Source organism: Hyperolius riggenbachi, chromosome 5 (assembly GCF_040937935.1).
Source record: "Hyperolius riggenbachi isolate aHypRig1 chromosome 5, aHypRig1.pri, whole genome shotgun sequence".
NCBI classification, from domain to species: Eukaryota; Metazoa; Chordata; class Amphibia; order Anura; family Hyperoliidae; genus Hyperolius; species Hyperolius riggenbachi.
The window spans coordinates 47,312,262-47,331,450 of record NC_090650.1 but is presented as its reverse complement, the minus strand read 5'-3'; the positions used below and the strand labels follow the sequence as shown (position 1 = coordinate 47,331,450).

General features: G+C 42.7%; 1 long non-coding RNA gene across 1 annotated transcript; it reads left to right on the top strand.

The window, feature by feature from the left end:
* Positions 1–212: 212 nt before the first annotated feature.
* LOC137519597 (uncharacterized) lies at positions 213–4,029 on the top strand. Its single transcript, XR_011021026.1, has 3 exons — positions 213–273; positions 1,106–1,250; positions 3,895–4,029. It is a non-coding gene; the product is annotated as an uncharacterized lncRNA (long non-coding RNA).
* Positions 4,030–19,189: the final 15,160 nt, after the last annotated feature.

Here is a 19,189-nt window from a genome sequence, read left to right as displayed (position 1 = left end):
TTGGACTGTTAGTGGCCAGCTTAAGGCTCAGCTGCAATGCAAAGTGGTGCCAGAATAACTAGTAAATCTGACGGCAAAGTTCATGGATTTGCTGCTGGCCTGCACTGTCAGCAGGCTGGAGGAGGAGTTATGTTGCTGAGCAACAGAGAGGAGCAAGTGAGGAGCACAGAGCTGTTTATATTGAATGTTTTTTGTTGTTTTTTTCTTTGTGCTGTCCTATTTTTTTTTTTAAACTATAGAACTGGCCAGGGCAATGTATAAATGTTGTAGTCGGTAAGTAAAGCCAAATATACTGTATCTGAACAAACATTTAAATGATTGCCTAATTTTACTGATTATGAAAATTGTATGTCTACAGGCAAAGCCAGATTTCTGGAAAGACTACAAAGGCCCGGGCAGTGGGCGGCTGCAATCCAAGGGGGCACTTGGACCTGTGCAGCCACAACATGGGCTTGATTCACTAAACCGTGATAATTGATGTCGCGCTAGTGCTTGTAACGTTTTTCGCACGCAAACGCAAATTTTCATGTGAAAATTTGCGGTTGTGTGCGAAAAATGTTACACGCAAAACGCTAGTGTGACAGTGATATCAGTTATCGCGGTTTAGTGGTTTAGTTAATCTAGCCCCATGTGTGAAATCCTGGTAAGATTGTGGTTGGTAAGGAGGTGGGAGTGCAAATGGGAAGCAGGACACAAACAACAGCTGTATCACATTGGCAAAATGCTTGCTGACATGTTAGGCTCGGGCCTTGCACCCCCACCTCCTATACCGGTCTTACCAGAATTGTATCCATATGTTGTGGCTGCATGATTTGGAGGAAATAAAGCAGCAACTTTGACAAGTGCCCAGCTTCTGCTTCTCTTCTCTTTACTGTTGATCTGTTTTCCACCATTTCCCGTGAGCACTTCGAGTGCGTTCTGCAACCAGAGGTAAAGACAGGTGAGCTGCTAATGTGATTGCTGGCTGTCGTGATTCTGCCCCTCATTCCAATGCACCCGGGTGCTGAGCTTCGCTTTCCTTTGGTGTGTAGTTCAGAATTTTACCTACAATGTTCTCCTTGGTGTTTCTCATTACTTTACAGTATATCTCTTTACTAATTTCCAGGTACCACTCCAACCACAACCTATGGTCTGCAAATGTCCTTCTATACAGTCCTGCCAGTTTGCTTGAGAGGAGGCCAGTGACAGCTGGGGACACCTGTGCTCTAGATTTCTGGCCATGATGATCATGAACAATTGTTACTGCAGAGGTAAACTTTAAAATGGACTCATAATGGTTTATAGTAAAAAATATTCTGGATACCCATTTTTACATTAATTATCCTGGTTTCAGCAACAGAAATGTTTCTTATAACTATATATTGCTGTCTATTAGTACGAAACCCCGCCCTACTAGTGTTGTTTAACCTAGGCTATGATGCCAAGCAGTCTTCTGCCTCACAGCATTCTGGAACAGAACAGCTACATGGAGTCCAACAAATATGGGCGCCTGCTAAATAGCACTGGGGCTGCCTGCTGTGCGAACTGCGGCTACTAATAGCGGGCGCAGTGCCCCCAGCGCCCGCTATTTAGCGGTGACTCAAATTTGTTGCAGGGGTTTAGTGTCGGAAAACCACTGCGCCTGCACGGCTGCACCCTCGCTCCCACTGACGTCACCAGGAGTGTATTGCGTAGGCCCAGTACGGTCTGCGTCTGCGCAGTACGCTCTTGGGGACGTCAGTGGGAGCGGGGACACGGCCTCGCAGGCGCAGCGGTTTACCGACTTTAAACTTGGAAATTCCAGAAGTGAACCGGAGGCGGGGACTGGAGCATCAGTGAGTGGCTGCGCAGGCACAGGACGTCTGTGGGGGACCATTAAAAGCCCCAGGTAAGTTCAACTCTTTTGCCCCTTACCCCCCTACAGCAGTCCTTTAAGATTTAGGTGAGTGAAACTTTCCCCACGTTTTTAATTGCCATTATCATTTAAAACTGCAAAATAACAACAACATTAATAATAAATATAATTATAATAATAATATAAACAGTTACAGTTTTAATTAATGTCCTTTCACATTTCCATGTGTTCTTGTCGCCCATCAGTAGTGAATTTCCCCGACATGTGTGAAGTCACATTTCATGTACAGTAATAAAGTGCGGAGCGTGACTCTTGTAAAGAACGTCTCGCAGTAAAAGGTCTGGCTTGTGATCGTTTCCTATATGTAGCTGAAACACTTCTGCGCAGCTCCTTGTTTTTGGCATTCTACTCCATTACTGCTTGCGCTTCAAAATGTTTAAATGCTCCCCGAAGACCCATCTCCTCCTTCACATTTACTCAGCTTCTCTGCAATTTCGCCTGCAGTGTTTCTAACTCCTGCCTATAGCTTACATTCTTATTCTTTGCTTTAGATTATGGAAATAGTTTTTAAAGGGATGATCTAATCTGCGTTAAACCTAAAGAGTCATACACACGCAGGGGTGTAGATAGAAATCTTTGGTCCACATAGCAGAAATTTTAGTCCATGCCCCCCCCCCCAAAAAAAATATATATATAAGTCAACTCCCCCACTCCAGTTTTAGGTAACCAGGGGAGCACTCCAGTATTACAAAGCTCTCCAGTATTGGTAGCCAGAAGCACCCCCAGTATAGATAGCTAGAGGAAATCAGGAAATTTCGGCACCTGCGGCCAACAGACTGTTTGGGCTCTCCATAGGCGCTAATGCAAAACATTGGCTATTGGGCGCCAAAAGAAGGAATGTGTGCACCCGATAAATAGCAGGCGCCGGGCCCGTCCAATGGAAATTTCTCATTCTGAGGATTAGTGTTTTGAAATATTTTGTTTTGAAATTATCAGTTTAAATGTTTTTATAATTGTTTTTATTCGTTTTGAGAACTATAATTTTGTAAATTATCGTTTTGAAATGTATTGTCTTAGAAATATATCGCTTTTTGTTTATACCTTTTTTGCAGCAGAGAAAGGGGGTTTTAGGGTTTGGCGTCAAGAAGGGAGTTTATGGGTTTAGGCATCACTGGGATGGGGATGGGTTAGATCAGGCTTTCTCAACCAGGGTTCCTTGAGGACTCTGCAGGGGTTCCTTGGCATGTTCCCCCATCGTGGGGGAAGTATAATTAAGCACACTATAATAGGTGGTACTGTAACAAGAAGCACTAAATTGGGGCATCAGGAGACAGTATAATGAGTGACAGTGTAATGTGGGTAGTGAAATAAACAGTCACACATACTTTTAAAGACCATGCCTCCTGCAAAATAAATGCAGGGGTTCCTCGAGACCAAAACATTGTTTGCAGGGGTTCCTTGAGATCCAAAAGTTATTTGCAGGGTTCCTCCAGGGTAGAAAGGTTGAGAAAGGCTGGGTTAGGGTTAGGTATAGATTTTTTTCATTTTCATTCTTATAGACCGTAAGATCTCAACTTGTGGTACGCGTACCCCAGGGGGTACTTCTGATGGATCCAGGGGGTACTCAGGCTTGATATACTTAACTAAGAATAACACATTTAGAGTTTTAGAAAATGATAAATTTTGTTTAAACAACACCAAATTCATATTTTAGCTTTTTAAAAGCAATAGTAAATGCTTGAAAATTGTTTAGACCCGATGATCACGTAGTACGATTAAATATATATTTGTCAAGGGGTACTTGTGATAATGTTTACTATGCTAGGAGATTCTTGGTTAGAACAGGGTTTTAAAAGGGGTATATACCAATAAAATGTTGAGAAACACTGTTATAGACAATATTTTGTAATTTCGGTTTCACCTCATTTAGATGCTAATTGATAAGCTTGCCTTTGCCTACCAGCATTATCAGATTGCTTTGTGTCATGATACTTGCCTTTGTATTCCTGCTGGTGGCAGCATTATGGATTTTGTATGAACTTCTGCTTGTCCACCAGCAGGCATCTCTCCTTGTACTGGAAACTCTGCAGGATCCTAGGATCACCTGAAGATGGAGCTCTGGGGACTTTTCTGAACTGTCACCTGACCGTTGTGCAGCATTTTCATTTTTTTTAATAAAATGTCCCATAGTTTTACTTTATATTTAAATATTTGCAAAGCAGATTGAATGGTTTATTGTCTCTGCTCAATAGCAGTGTCTTAAGAGTTCCAGACTTAAAATACATGAACTATTGACCCTTTTCTATCTGTCCACTGCCCTCTTAAGTGGTATTCTGGCTAGGAAAACCTTTATGGCTGTAATTTGCTTATCAGTGAGTTTTACTTCTTACAAGGTACGACAAGACAGAAGCTGTCACTTGCATGCCTGAAAATTAACTCTTTCAGGCAGCAAAATAAAAAAAAACAGCCCAGTTATTAATATGTATTTCACTGTACATACGCGTTTATATCATTGTGTCACATGTCACCTTGGGTACACTTTAAAGTTAATGGGAACTGCATTTCAAAAATGAAGCAGATACTTACCTAAAGGGAGGGAAGGATCTGGGTCCTATAGAGCCCTCCCACTCCTCTCTCGATGCTCTCATTGGCCTATCTAACTATTTTCCTGTGTGCTGATTGTGCTTATACTTTCCCGCACATATTGCATGATCATTGCATATTTGCCAGTGTGTGTATACTGTATGTGTATATACAGTATGTGTATGTGTGTGTGTGTGTGTGTATGTGTGTGTGTAATTGTGTAATCAAGGTAGAAGTCCCTGCTGTAGGGGAGGCAGATAACTTTCTCTCCTTTATTTGCTCACAGATTACTTAACCTCCTTAGCGGTATGCCCGACACTGTGTCGGGCATACCGCTCTGTGGCCCCAGGAGTCCCCCATAATGAAATAAAAGTGCCAAATGTCTTTAAATCCTCTAGCTAGCACTAGGCTAGCAAGTAAGAGTGTCTGATACCCCTGGATCCCCTGGATCCCCCCCGTTAATACGTTACCCCCCCTGGATCCAGCAGTCGCGCAGCCTCCCGGCACAGTTCCGGTCTCTCTATGGAGAGGATCGGGTTTGCGCATGACGTCATCTGCGATCCTCCCCATAGTAAAGACCGGAGCTGTCCGGGGAGGCTGTGCCGATTTCTAGATCCAGGGGGAAAATGTATAAACAGGGGAGCGGCGGCGATCGGGGGGTGCCGGAGAGGTCTTCTAGCTAGCCTAGTGCTAGCTAGAGGATTTACAGACATTTAGCACTTTTATTACAAAATCGGGCAAAAAGTAACACAACCTCCTGAGCGGTGTAACGCCCAGGAGGTTAATTAACAGTCCATCTGGCCATTTTGTCCTGCAGTCTGCAAATTATAACATTTAGCTTCATTGAGGTGTAAATATGCATTGAAGTGACATCAGAGTAGTCTTTTAGCGTTTCATATTCATTTTTTATACTGTGTTTAATGCATTAAGGCAAAAATGTAATTTTGAGTGTAATCCTGCTTTAAACCAAATTTTATTCTTGCTTATCCTACATGAATCTGACATTATCCTGAGACTGAAAGTATGTAAGCTATACTGCAGTGCGCTGTATGTAAGGAAGTCCGTAAACCGACAGATGTCCCTTGCAGCTGCTTTGTATAAATATTTGCAATGGTTTACATGAGAAAGTCATTATGCTGCTTTTGAAATGTTTTCATTCTGGTAAAGCAAAGTATATTTTTGTAACAGGCTTACAAATATTGATAAGAGCCGCATGAAATAATGGCATAATTGCTCATTATTACGGTGATGTTTTTCGACCGGATAACAAAGTAGCGTGACACTAAAGTGGGGTTTAACGCAGGCATGCTATAAATATAGTTAAAGTGGACCTGAACTCTTGCACAGGACAGAAGGAAAGCATAGAGAAATGCACATTGTATGTATTTAGAGAGTTTCGCCTCTCTAATTCTCCCTCATCTGTGACTATTTACAAGTTGTAATTTTATCTCAGGTGAGTCAGCTGGCAGCCAAAGCAGAGCAGCTAATTGGTACACACAGAATGTGAACAATAAGTCTGCTTCCATGAAAGCAGGAAGTAGACACACTGCAGATTTATTGCAGGATTTGTATCACCTGTAACAAAGAATTTTTTTTTCTAAAGGTTAGTGTGTTGTTGCGTATCGTTAATGCTATGTGCTCACCTTGCGACACAAGGAGATGGATCCAGCGACGTCTCCCTAATGACAAGTGCTCCACCAATCCATCTTCCGGCTAGTGGGTATGCGCGATGTTAGATGGCGGGCGCAACAAGACTTCAAGCGATTGTGGTACATTGCACGGAAGTCATCGTGGATCTACCTAATAGGAACCAGCGTGTCCGTCGTTTAACTTGTTCACGAGCGCGTCACGCCAATGGGCGTTGCTGCGGCGGCAGCCCTAGGACCGCCTAACGCTGATCAGCGTAAAGTCCTGGGGCTGCAGTTTACAGGAGATCGTGCACAGGGTGTGCGCGCATCTCCTATTTGGTAGGCAGAGCCGCTCGGAGACTGTTAGATGCCGAAACCGCCGTCTAATTAGGGTGTACAGCGCTGCGGTCTACAGAAGTGCTGTACTGGGGACAGTCGTGTGACACGGCTGTCCCTTCCATATACTCGCCGGTGACAGTGATTGGCCAGCGGGGGGAGGTAGGGCGGGTTTAGGGGGAAAAAAATAATAATAAAGAAATGTATTTAATAATAAAGACAGTAAATATTTGTAAAAAAATAAATAAATAAACACTGTGGGGGTAATCAGACACCCCTAGCAGAAAGCTCTGTTGGTGAGGAGAAAAGGAGGAGGGATATCACTTGTGTGCTGTGTTGTGTGGCCCTTCAGCTTGGCCTTTCGGGCAGCAGTAGCCCATTCGACAAAAAATGGCCTGGTCTTTAGGGGGTGAAGCCTTTGGTCCTAAAGTGGTTAAAGATGCGCGATCACCGCAGTGTCAACATCGTTTAACATGTTTATGTTAATCGATGTTGCCCGTCATCAGGTAACATTGCCACCAGTATCTCCCGGTGGGTACTGGCCTTTAGAGCAGAGAGGAAGTTCTGAGTTCAGGTCCACTTTAAGACTTTTGAGTATTGACCTGACTTACTAAGGAGTCTTCAGGCTGAACATAAGAGATCACACGTGATTCTGCAAGGAGGGCTCTATAGATTTATTAGAGAGAAGTTTGCTGTTTGGTTGCAGCCCACATGGAGGACATATCAGAGCACAGAAAGGGTTGCTGAAAGGCCAGAGAATTAGCAGCTGTGTTAGTGCAGTGATATGAGTACGCACACACTGACATTTTACTTTTTTTTTAACTAAATCCAGTCCTTCCTGGAATTATGTAATAGAAAAAGCTCTTGCTGTGTTGCTAGCATACAGCCGTAATCCCCCCACCGCCAATTCATTAATGTTTCAGGGGAAAAAAAGGTCGCTGAGGTTTGATTTGTTCAAAATAAGGGTTTGTACATATGTGATATAGCATATCCAGACAGCTCATGGTAATCTAGAACCACTAGGTAAAATATAAGGGGATAAAATAGACCAAAAAGTCCTACTACTAAAAAGCAATGCTGACTTTAAAGGTGTTCTGTGGATCTTTTAAAACTAGACACATGCATTTGCGCCTGCATGGCCGTGCGCGGCCTTGATCTTGTCTCCGGGAGCCTCCTGCGCAGGTGCAGTACAAAGTTTTCTCATACTGTGCCTGTGTAGTAAGATCCCGGAGATGCGAGCGGGAGTGAGGACGCGTGCGGCCGCACAGGCGCAATTGCATTTGCCTAGTTAGGCGAATAATTGGATGGTAACCAGCGGCAAGTAATGGAGGATCGTAAAGGATAGCGCGGGACAGGACAGCTGCAGGGGGACGGTAGAAGCCCCAGGTAAGTGTCAGTTTTTGTTTTTTAAAAGATCTACAAAACCCCTTTAATTTGCCTTCTTAAAACAGAAGGTATTGACAATAATTCAGCTTTAAGTGAGCAACTGTAGTTTTCCATGATGCATCCCTACTGAACAGTGGCGTGGCAAATGAGGGATGCAGAGGTTGCAGCCGCATCCGGGTCCCTGGAGCAGAGGGGCCACTAGGGGCTTTCCTTCACCCATCGTATTAGCTTTGCATTAGTGCTATGCTGGTAATTCAAGTGTAACTGTCGGGCATAAAATCAAAAATCAATTCTTTATTTTTATCTGGTAAACAAGTAATACGGAAGCTAACCAGGCAATCCAAAAGTTAAAATCACTATTACTTTTCTTTTTGATGAATAATCATTCCCCAGTTTACCTGACTCTTATTGGGTACACACAAAATTTGGTACACAAAAAGGAAGTTGCTTATGTAGTAGAGAAGTAGAAGTAGAAAAGCAAAAGATGACAACCCAGCATGCCCTGCAACTTCCTTTTTGTGTACCAAATTGTGTGTGTACCGAATAAGAGTCAGGTAAACTGGGGAATGATTATCCATCAACAAGAAAACTAATAGAGATTTTAACTTTTGGATTGCCTGGTTAGCATCCTTATTACTTATTTACCAGATAAAAATAAAGAATTGATTTTTGATTTTATGCCCAACAGTTACACTTCTAGTAAAAAAGATAGGTACCACTACACCTCACTGCTTTCAAGGACAGTGCCCGACCTGGTCAGCAACACCCATGCACTACAATGGAAAAAGAATAAAGGTCCGCACCTGTCCGTTAAGCTTCTTTATTAGTGGACATATCCAATTAAAACTCCAAAACATCAGACACAGCTACATCAACATTGCTGACATGTTTCGGACAAAGCTAGTCCTTAATCATAGCTGATAACTAACACCTCTAAACCTACATTGGATAGTAGTAATCCTTAACAAACTCTTTAGGGCTGGTTCAGACGGACGTCTGCGTAGCGTCGCGTCTGGGGGCGTTGCGGCGGCTGCGCGGTCAGGCTTTCAGCAGCCTTCGGTCGCGTCGTGATGCGGTCGCGTTTTTTTTTCCCCGTAGGGGAACATTAGCCGTCGCGGTTGGCTGCTCCCTGGAAGCTACATGTTGCTTCTAGGGGCAGCCCGAACGCTCGCGAAAATCGGGACCTGAACGCTGCATTTGGGTAAAAGCGCGCAAAAGCTCGGTGTAAATGCTCCCATTCACTTGAATGGGAGCGTTTACCGCGACGGTCCGAACGCTTGCGGTAAACGCTCCGCAAGCGTCCGTCTGAACCAGCCCTTAGTTACTCTAAATAGACCTCTGTGACACTGCAGCTGTCCTTGATATGTTTTGAAGGCTCCATATCAATTGCGTGATTGGGGCCCCATGTAAAACTTGCACTGGGGCACCAAGCTCCTTAGTTACACCACTGCTCCTGAATATGCAAATCATCTCTTTATGCCTCTGAAGCCGAGCTTACATCTGGAGCCGCTGGTGTTGTATAGTAAACCTATAGCTTATAAGATTTACAGAGCGACATCACCTCAACATGCAGACAGCCTGTTTCAGGCTTTCTAGTCCTCATCAGTGCTGGCACGAATTAATATGGCTTTATGGGAAAGGATTTGGACTAGTGCTACAGTAGGAGTAGTAAGAGGGTTTTCGGTTTCTTTAAGCCCCTCATAATTTCCTAGTGGTTCTGGGTCACCATTAGCTATCAGGGTATTCTGTAGTACTGTTCCAGGCCCTATCTGATAGAGCCACAATAATCATTAAAGTTGGCAGTAATTTAGAATGTTTAGTTCATACTTGAGATTATTGTCGTCATCGGGTCTCAGCAAAAGAACCCTTGGGTGACATATTGGGGACCAGCGCTGTACAGACACACGTCTAGCCTTCAGGCTAGCGATGCATTCTGTTGCTATGGAGTGGGACAAAGGGACGGCGGTCAGTCGGAAAAGGGGGGTGAAATAACATTGAGATCAGGTATACTCAGGCGTTGGGGGGTCGTTGAGGATCCTACATGTTTTATCCATAAAGTTCTGTGACGGCGCGGGCACAGGGCGGCTGCAGGGGACGGTAGAAGCCCCAGCTAAATTATTATTATTTATTTTAATTTTAGGTTTCCTTTAACAAATGGTTAAAATGTACTGTATCTCATGGTTATGAAACATGAGCTGCAACATGAGATGGAGTCTTTTATTTTTCATTACATAAGTAGTTCTTATTACATTTAAAATCTATTTTCCTTTAGCAAACTTGTGAGTGATTCAATTATATTGGAAATATTGGAAAAATGTGACTGAGGAACAAAAATTAAATACAATTTTTTGACATATTAGTTTAAAAGGTGTCATGTTGTACATTAGCTGTGCCTTCCAGCAGAATCCACATCATATGAATCTATGCTTTCCAAGCATCTCTTTGCAGATATGAAGCATGCGTATCTGTGCAGGTGTATGTGTGCGGTGTGGGCAGAGATGAATTAAGATAACATGGGATCCTAGACAAGGTACTAGCTTTGGCTCCACCTTATGGTCCTTTTGGTAATTTGAGATGGGAAAGGGGTCATAGAAAGTAGCACTTGGGCCCCCAACACCCTCTGGGCCCCAAGCACCTTCCTAGGCTGCCTTGTGGATGCTCTGGGTGTGGGTTGTGTTTGTGGTGTGTGTTAATCACTCTGTGTGTTGGGTGTGTATGTGTTTGTGCACATTATATGTAGTGTGTGTATGTGCACATTTTGTGGTGGTGTCTGTGTGTGGTGGTGTCTGTGTGTGGTGGTGTACGTGTGTGTGTGTGTGTGTGTGTGTGTGTGGTGGTGTCTGTGTGTGGTGGTGTCTGTGTGTGGTGGTGTACGTGTGTGTGTGTGTGGTGGTGTCTGTGTGTGGTGTGTATGTGTATGAACTCTGTATGTAGTGTGTGTGTGTGTGTGTGTGTGTGTATGTGTGTGTGTGTGTGTGTGTGTGTGTGTGTGTGTGTGTGTGTGTGTATGTGTGTGTGTGTGTGTGTGTGTATGTGTGTGTGTGTGCGCGTGTGTATGTGAGGTGTACGTATGTGAACTTTGTGGGTGTGCTGGAAGTGGATCTACACTAGGGCCCATATGCAATTCACTTTTTCACCTAAGTTGTCTCCTCGGTGATATTTTCATAACCTGTTTTAAAATGCCTTTTTTTTAAGCCACCACAAAGCAAAAAAAAATACTCAAAATAAATTTGATGGTAGTTTTTCACCAACTTTTTAGTACTTTTTTAGTTGTAACATGCTGAACATTTAGTTTAAAGAGAAGGTAAAAATCTTCTCCTTGGAGATAACTCAAGTGAAAAAATGAATTGCATATGGACCTATGTGTGGAAGTCTGAGGGATCTAAAAGGACCTTGTACCTTCCAGAAGATGAAAAATGCAGAGACACTGGGAACCTATAGTGTAGATGACAAGTTCATGGAAAATAGAAGATTTATTGACACACTAAGGCGACGTGTTTTGCGAGAAACTTCCCACTTCTTCAGGTCAATAGTGTCTGAGGGTAAGTAAATTTTAGCCAGGAGCACATACTTTTACCTTTTATTTCACATTTTTATTTGATCGTAGTAAAAGCCACAGCATTTATTGCCATAGTAGAGCCTAGCGTCTTTACTCTGTGTTTGGTATCTGGTATGTGTGACTGTATGTGTGTGCATGTGTGCGCATTCCATGTGTGTGATATCTGGTGTTTATGTGTGTTTGTGTGTATCTTCTCACCTGATTCCAGTTAAGTGGTTAGGAGTCTACACTCAAACCTCTCCTCCAAGAACCAGCCCCTGTGCACAGCTGGATCTGGCAGTCCAATAGCTGAAGTTCAAAAAGTGCTTGCACGCAGGAACACAATGCAGAGAGCAAAGTTCACCCCAAGCTGCTTGGGTTTTCTTCTGTTCTGGTCCAATCCCTATCTCATAGAGCCATATCAATCCCTGACATGCACTGAGGAGGGCCAACAGTCCGAAACAGGCTGTCTGCAGGTGGGGTTGATGTGGCTTTGTAAAATTTCATAACACGGTACAATACCCTACTGCTACTACTTTGTAAAATGTATAAGCTATAGGCTTGTTGTACACCAGTGGTTCCAGATGTAAGCCTGGCTTGAGGGGCATAAAGAGATATTTTGCATATTAAGCAGTGATGCATTGTGGGTAACCACAGTTGCTCACTTAAAACTGAACTATTTTTAGTAGGAGGGTTTTTCAGTCTCTTTTAGTCCCCTATACTTTCCTAGTAGTTTTAAGTCTCCTGAGCTGCTTGGGTACTCGATCAAAAAATAAACAAAGCCAAAGTTTCAGAGCCAGCAGGACCTCTTTATCAAAGCAGTGAATTCAGTTGCTGGGTGGGTTTGTTAGGTCACTCCAGTGTGACCATGTGATACACAAAGTAGGTAGAACAATAGACACCAAACTACATTCTCCAAAATTCTTGCTTTACAGTAGAAACCATGGTTTACATGAGTGAAGGAACTTTGTGTTGGAAGTATCAACAGGATTATTACATTAAACTGCAGTGTAGTAAACAACCACAATATGTCACTGTGTGTAAAATGTGATGTTGATCTGAATGGGATTGTTATTTCCTGTATTCACTCTGTATTCTCTTGTTATACTGGGTGCCTTTCTGCATGTACAGAACACTATGCACCAACACTTTGTAGCTTGTGAATGAGGTGGTGAGCATTGTAACACCTCCTCTTTGGTGAGAGGTAAGAGAGGTCTTGGAGACTTCATGGATAGGTGCACAGCAGCACAAACGCTTTTTCATACACAATTTGCCTTCTTCAATTTTGGGTTTAGTTGAGCGTCAACTTATTGTTTAAGTCAAGCATGAAAAACACTCTACTGGCAGCTGAAAAGCTGTGATTAATTATTCAGTAATACCGATTGACATGATGTATGGCAGATTTTGCACATATGCATTAATGTATGGGCTAAATTAACTCAAATGTGTCACATATGTGTTTAATGGTATTGAACCAGGAGATAACGCGATGATCTAAAAAGCTAAAGCTGTCATACAACACCAAAAAAGTGGGTAAAAAAATAACATACGATAAGGGAAAAAAAGTAGAAAAAGTAGAAATGATAACAAATAAACAAACACAATGCAATTGCATAATAATAATAATAATAATAATAATAAAAATGTAAAATCAAAATAAAAAGTAGAGGGGGGTATTTAACCTGCAGTCTTGCCTTGGGAGGTAATTTTGTTTAAGGGAATCTGAAGCAAGAGGGATATGGAGGCTGCTATATTTATTTCCTTTTAAACAATGCACATTACTTGGCTGTCCTGCTGATCTTTCTGGCTTTGGTAGTCTCTGGGTCACAAACATGCAGCTAATCTTCTTGTCAGATTTTTGTCAGAAACACCTGATCAGCATTCTTGTCTATGGCTAAATGTATTAGAGGCAGAGGATCAGCAGGGCAGCCAGGCAATGTGCAATGTTTAAAATTAAATCAATTGTTCAAAATTAAAATAATATTTCTCTATACCCCTCTCACTTCGGAATGCTAATTGTGGTCCATTCTTCTTAAAAAGAAAATAAGTTAATTTTGTTTCTTTTTATACTAAGTTTACTACTAAAATATTGTTTTTAATATATTCTTTATTTTTTAAATCTGTAAGATATTAACTATTACCTTTGAAAATGAGATGTTTGTTCGGTATTCAGCTTGTTGCGTTGACTGGCCAGCTTGGGGCCCCAGTTCAAATACCAGCCAGGGCACTATCTGCACAGAGTTTGTATATTCTCCTCCACGTCTCTATGTGGGTTTCCTCCAAGCACTCCGGTTTCCTCCCACATCCCAAAAACGTATAGGTAAGTTAGTTGGCTTGCCCCTGCAATTGTCCCTAGAGTACAAGGGACATGTGACTATGATAGGGATTAAGCCCCATCTACACGATACGATTCTTTATACGATTCGATTACGATTCTATTTACGATCCGATTAAATCCAACATGTCCGATCAGGATTCGATTCGATTCAATTCGATTTGCCATCGTTTTGCAATGGCAAATCGAATTGAATTGAATCGAATCCTGATCGGACATGTTGGATTTAATCGGATCGTAAATAGAATCGTAATCGAATCGTATAAAGAATCGTATCATGTAGATGGGGCTTTAGATTGTGAGCCCACCTGAGTGTTGGCGACATGACTATGTACTCTACTAAGTGCTGTGGAAGATGTCAGCAATATATAAATAATAATAGTTCTCATTTCACTGTACTGTAATATAGATGAGAAAAAGCCTCTGTAATGTAAACAACTTCTTTACTGCAGCAGTAAAACATTAATTAAAAAAATAAAATAAAAAACAAAAAAAACATTTTTGTGTATGTTTCATACCTCTAATTATGTAAAAAAAAAAAATACATTTATGTGTTAAACACAATACTTAAAGCGGAATATAACCCTGCATTTCAACTTTGCTCTAAAATATTATTTACAGCATATTATATGCAAAAAGCATTTTTTTTTTACTAGACCAGCATTGGAAGGGTTAAACACAGAGGTAAAGGTCCGTGGAGAGATATGCAGAAGTTCAGATAGATACATTCTATTTAGTTACATGTATCTATTGATAAACAGTTACACACTCTTTGGCTGTCCTCCAAGCTCCTTCTCAGTCAGAGAGATGAGTCACATTCAACACTTAGATACATTTATGTAAACAAAATGTATCTATTTCAGCTACGGATGCGTCTGCAGAAATCTCCAGGAACTTTAAAGCCCTGTGTAACCCTTCCAATGCTGGTCTAGTAAAAAAAAAAAATGCTGGTTGCATATAATATACTGTAAATAATGTTTTAGAGCAAAGTTGAAATGCAGGGTTATATTCCGCTTTAAAGAGTAACTGTTAGGCATTTAGGCATACAATCAAAAATCAATTCTCTATTTTTATCTGGTAAACAAATAATAAGGAAGCTAACCAGGGAATCCAAAAGTTAAACATCACTCTTAATTTTCTTCTCAATAGAATATCATTTATCAGGTCCCCTGGCTCTTATTTGGTACATCTGCCGCAAAAGAGAAGTCGCAGTGCATGCTGGGTTTTTTCCTGCTTTACTTTCCTCCCCTTTTCCCCTCAGATATAACTAATGCGGCCTGATTGGCTGAAATTTCTTTCACTCCTGTTTTCCCCTCCCACACCTCTGTTCCTTTCTAATTGGCCAATATTTCTTGTGCCGAGAAGCTGAGAAAGCGACTCCATACAAATCCATACAAATAAACCAGGTCTGCAAAGTCACACAAGGATTTTTGTGGATGCACTTCTTACTGCAGAGCTGTTTGGGAGTTTTTGAAGACTGGGCAAGCATACTAAATCAGAAAGGGGAGAGGAAACCGAGTAAGAGAGGAAATGACATCAGGATTGGCTTCAGACGCAGGGATTCCAAAATGGAAACTGACAGAAACAGAATTCTCTTTATTTACTATATACAACTCACTGAAATTAACATGTGAACAGTGCAGTACATATGTTATGTAAGTAGAGCAAGTATTTATCTACTAATACATGTTGTTTTTTTTCTGAGATAGTATGGCTGACAGCTCCTCTTTAATGTAAAAGTGGGTATCCTGATTCCTGAATAATTTACTACATTCTACTACCAATATATGTCCTTATGGTTCCCTTTTAACAGGGGTGCCCACACTTTTTCAGCTACTTAAAAAATTACTGAGCAAAAAAAATATCCACCACAGAGATAGAGGAACCAAACCCCCCACCCCCCAGCATAGACAGTGTAATCATGCTCCCAATATTGGTAACCTCCTCCCCAGCATAGACAGACAGATTGTTGCGCCCCCAGTATTAGGCAGCCCCCCTCCCCAGCACAGACAGAAAGCTTGTGCCCCCGCTCCCCAATAGACAACTTTGTCCCCTGCATTAGGCAGCACCCCTCCCTAAGGACAGACAGATTGTGCCCCCATATTGGCAGCCACCTCCCCAATATTAGGCAGAGGTGTCCCCAGTATAAGCAGTTCCCATTAAGAGCTCCTCACCTTTTATGTCCTGCTAACGGGAAAAAGCCACATTGCTTCTTGTGTTCCGCCTGAAGGGGAGGAGACACTGTGCACGACTCACAGCCTGGAGGGGAGCAGACATTATCTCACCATTTGCCTCTCTCCCCTTCAGCCACGCCTCTCCCCTCCCCTTACTGATGTAGCAAGGCATCAAATTCTAACAGCCGCGGCTGCGCATAGCATTTTTTAACAGCCACGGCTACACTAAGGTAGCACATTTTGACAGCCGCCGCTAAGCGGCAACTAAGTTTGACTGGAAGCGGCCACGATCTACTAAGCAGGCAGGCGCGATCTACTGGTAGATCGCAATCGATCTATTGGGCAGCCCTGCCTTTGAACCTGTCAGTGCCAACCCCCTTGCCAGGACCAGCCGCTAGTGCTTCATACATTTGTACTGACTTTTAGCACATGTAAGTAAGCTACCCTGAAGCTCATAAACTGACTGCAGCGAAGAGGCGAAAATCACATCAAAAACTGCGTTTAGGTGAAAGTTATAATAATAGCCCAAAATGTGCCCTCAGCGAACATACACTTTCGTTCGCCTTTAATATCCACTGTAAATGGTTGCCTTTGGATTTTATGGTTCACATTAAAACAAAAATGCATTTCTTGATAGCTCTGCCTACAGCATTCAAGGGAGCCATAGACGCCCCTTCTGTAATGAGACGCCTGTGTGTTTCTGGCATGGCGCTACAGCACAGCTCCTGAGGAAGAGGCAGAGAGTCTGAGTGATTGTGTTCCATTGTCCCCTGACAGGCCACTAATAAAGCTTTCTCAAGATGAATCAGAGATGGGAGAAGAAATAACAGTATGAACTGGAAAAGGTTCAGCTCTCCCCCAGAATTTCATCGCCAGTGCTCGGTACCATTTGTTTGCGTCAGAACTCCATTAACAGTAGCCATCAGCGGTCAAGTTTGGCGGCCGGATAATGCAAACACAGACAGCAGAGAAACATTGTTATTCTTCTCCTGCTCTGTATGTGGCAGAGGGCATTTTCATAAAAGGAAGCGTATGAATTAAATAGATCCGTGCGCTCAGTTCCTGCTAGACTAAAAGGGCGGCTTCATTCCAAACAAAGACTTTTTTTAAGGTTTGTTTATCACTAGTTACAAATAACACATTATATGCTGATAGTAGTAAAAATGTTTCTGTACCGTGTTAGCCAAACAAATTATGTAGGTAAAAAAAAAAAAAAAGTCTTGTAAAAGTAATACCTTTAATGGCTAACTGATAAAGTTAAATTATGCAAGCTTTCTGGGATCTAGTCCCCTTCTTCAAGCATATTTCCAGATGTAAGCTGAAGTAAAACACTGATGCAGGTAAATAGTAAACATGTAGATGGCAGTTGTGCTGGTTACTGTTTAGCAGTTAGATGTCAGGTGATCAGCAGGCTGGAGCCAGTGAGCTCATGCAAGCAAACATGAAATCTAGCAGGTTTCTGAAGATCTTGAAGCCAAGTCAATCATGTTACATAAGGAATCATGAATCCCATTTTGTACTCAGAAATCTTTCTTGCTTGTTCATTTTTTAACCACCTCGGCGTTCTGATTCCCAAGGATTTCTGTGCAAAAAGCGGTACATTTAATTTTCAGCACCTTTTTTCCTGTAACTTACCAAAATGAGCCAAGCAAGAGTTTAGTATACATTCTGAGTATAATAAAAGTGTCAAACACTAATTCTTGTCAAAAATAAAATAAAATTTATAAATGACAAACTGAAATACCTTGCATTTTTCCTCAATGCAGAAATATAAAGAAAATGCAGAAATAAATAAATCAATGCAGAAATAAATAAATGAAGGCAGAAACAAAATTATACAGGGTACAAGTGTACTTTAGAACACTTCTTTAGTGTGGTAGATCTTGAAGCATGGTAATGCGCAAAGTGCCACGTCACAGTCGGGGCAAAAAGTGCGGGTCTCCTTCCGCATCTTTTTGCCATCCTTGTCCTTCTTATTGCAGCAAACAACGCACCTTCTTGTAGGGTTTGCTTTCTGTGGGGTCGGTGGCAAGTACTCCACAAAGTGTCTCCCTGAAAGCCGTGCCGGATTCACGACATATGATGCCCTGCGCCCCGGTCTAGATGTTGACTCTGGTGGGGGGTACTTCATGCAGATTGCTTCCGTCAGCTGCCAGACAAAGTCATGGTGGGGTACAGGCCTTACACAGCTTTTCTTGTATAGCACATAGCCATTCCACAAGCACTGCTCAAGTAAGTGGCGGAATTTTTTTTTATAATATTTCCGCTGCTGCTTGCGGACAGCCGGGTAGAAGGTCATGGCTCCATCAGCCTTGTCCACATCCCCCATAGTGTTGTTGTAATCCAGTATGGCTTTGGGTTTATCCACCTCGTGTTTACTCCTGTTGGTGGTGCGGACAGTCTCGGCATTATGAATAGTGCTGAGGACACATACATCACGTTTGTCCTTCCACCTCAGAGCCATCATTTTGCCTTTCTGCCAGACAACGACCTCCCCCTTCTTCAGCTTCCTGGCAGAAAAGGCCGGCGGCAGATTGCGACGGTTAGCCCTCAAGGTACCATAGGCATCGGTTTTATGCTGGACCAGGTAATCAAAAAGTTCAGGGGAGCTGTAGAAATTGTCTGTCGTCAGGCAGTACCCCTGATCCAGCAATGGCTCAATTAGGGTTAGGACAGAGGAGGTGGCACACCCAAACTGGCTGAACTGAGGGGCAAATTTGGTGCCTTTGCCCGTGTAAATTACAGAGTTCCAGATGTACCCGGACTTGGCCTCACAGAGCATAAACGACTTCACCCCAAAGCGTGCCCTTTTTGATGCAATAAATTGCACCCAGCTCAGTCTCCCCTTATATGCCATGAGGCTTTCGTCAACCGTGATGTCGCGATCTGGAACATACACAGCCTTAAAGTTCGCAACAATCATCTGGTATAGGTCCCAAATTTTTTTCAGCTTGGGTGCGGGATGGGTGGCCTCATCAAACTCCTCGTTGTTTCCGAAGTGCAAATACTTCATGATGAGGGTGTACAGTGGCTCGGACATAACAGATCCAAAGAAGGGCGTACTGAGGATCTTATTAGTGGTCCAGTACCACTTCTGCAGCGGCTTACCAACAACTCCCTGGAGGATGACGAGCCCCAGGAACACCCAGATGTCGTTGCTAGTCACAGGTTCCCACTTCCTGCTCCGCGAGAACCTGGGTAGAGAAGATTCCTGCTGATGTTGCGCTGCATAGCGATTCGTCTCCTCAACGATCTTGCGGATGACGTCATCAGTCAGGAAGAGCTCCAGAAAGGACAGCGGACTCTCGTCGCACGCGATCTTCTGCCCGGGTGCCCCTGTGAAGGGGAACCTGGGTGGCGGAGCTTGAGTGGGGC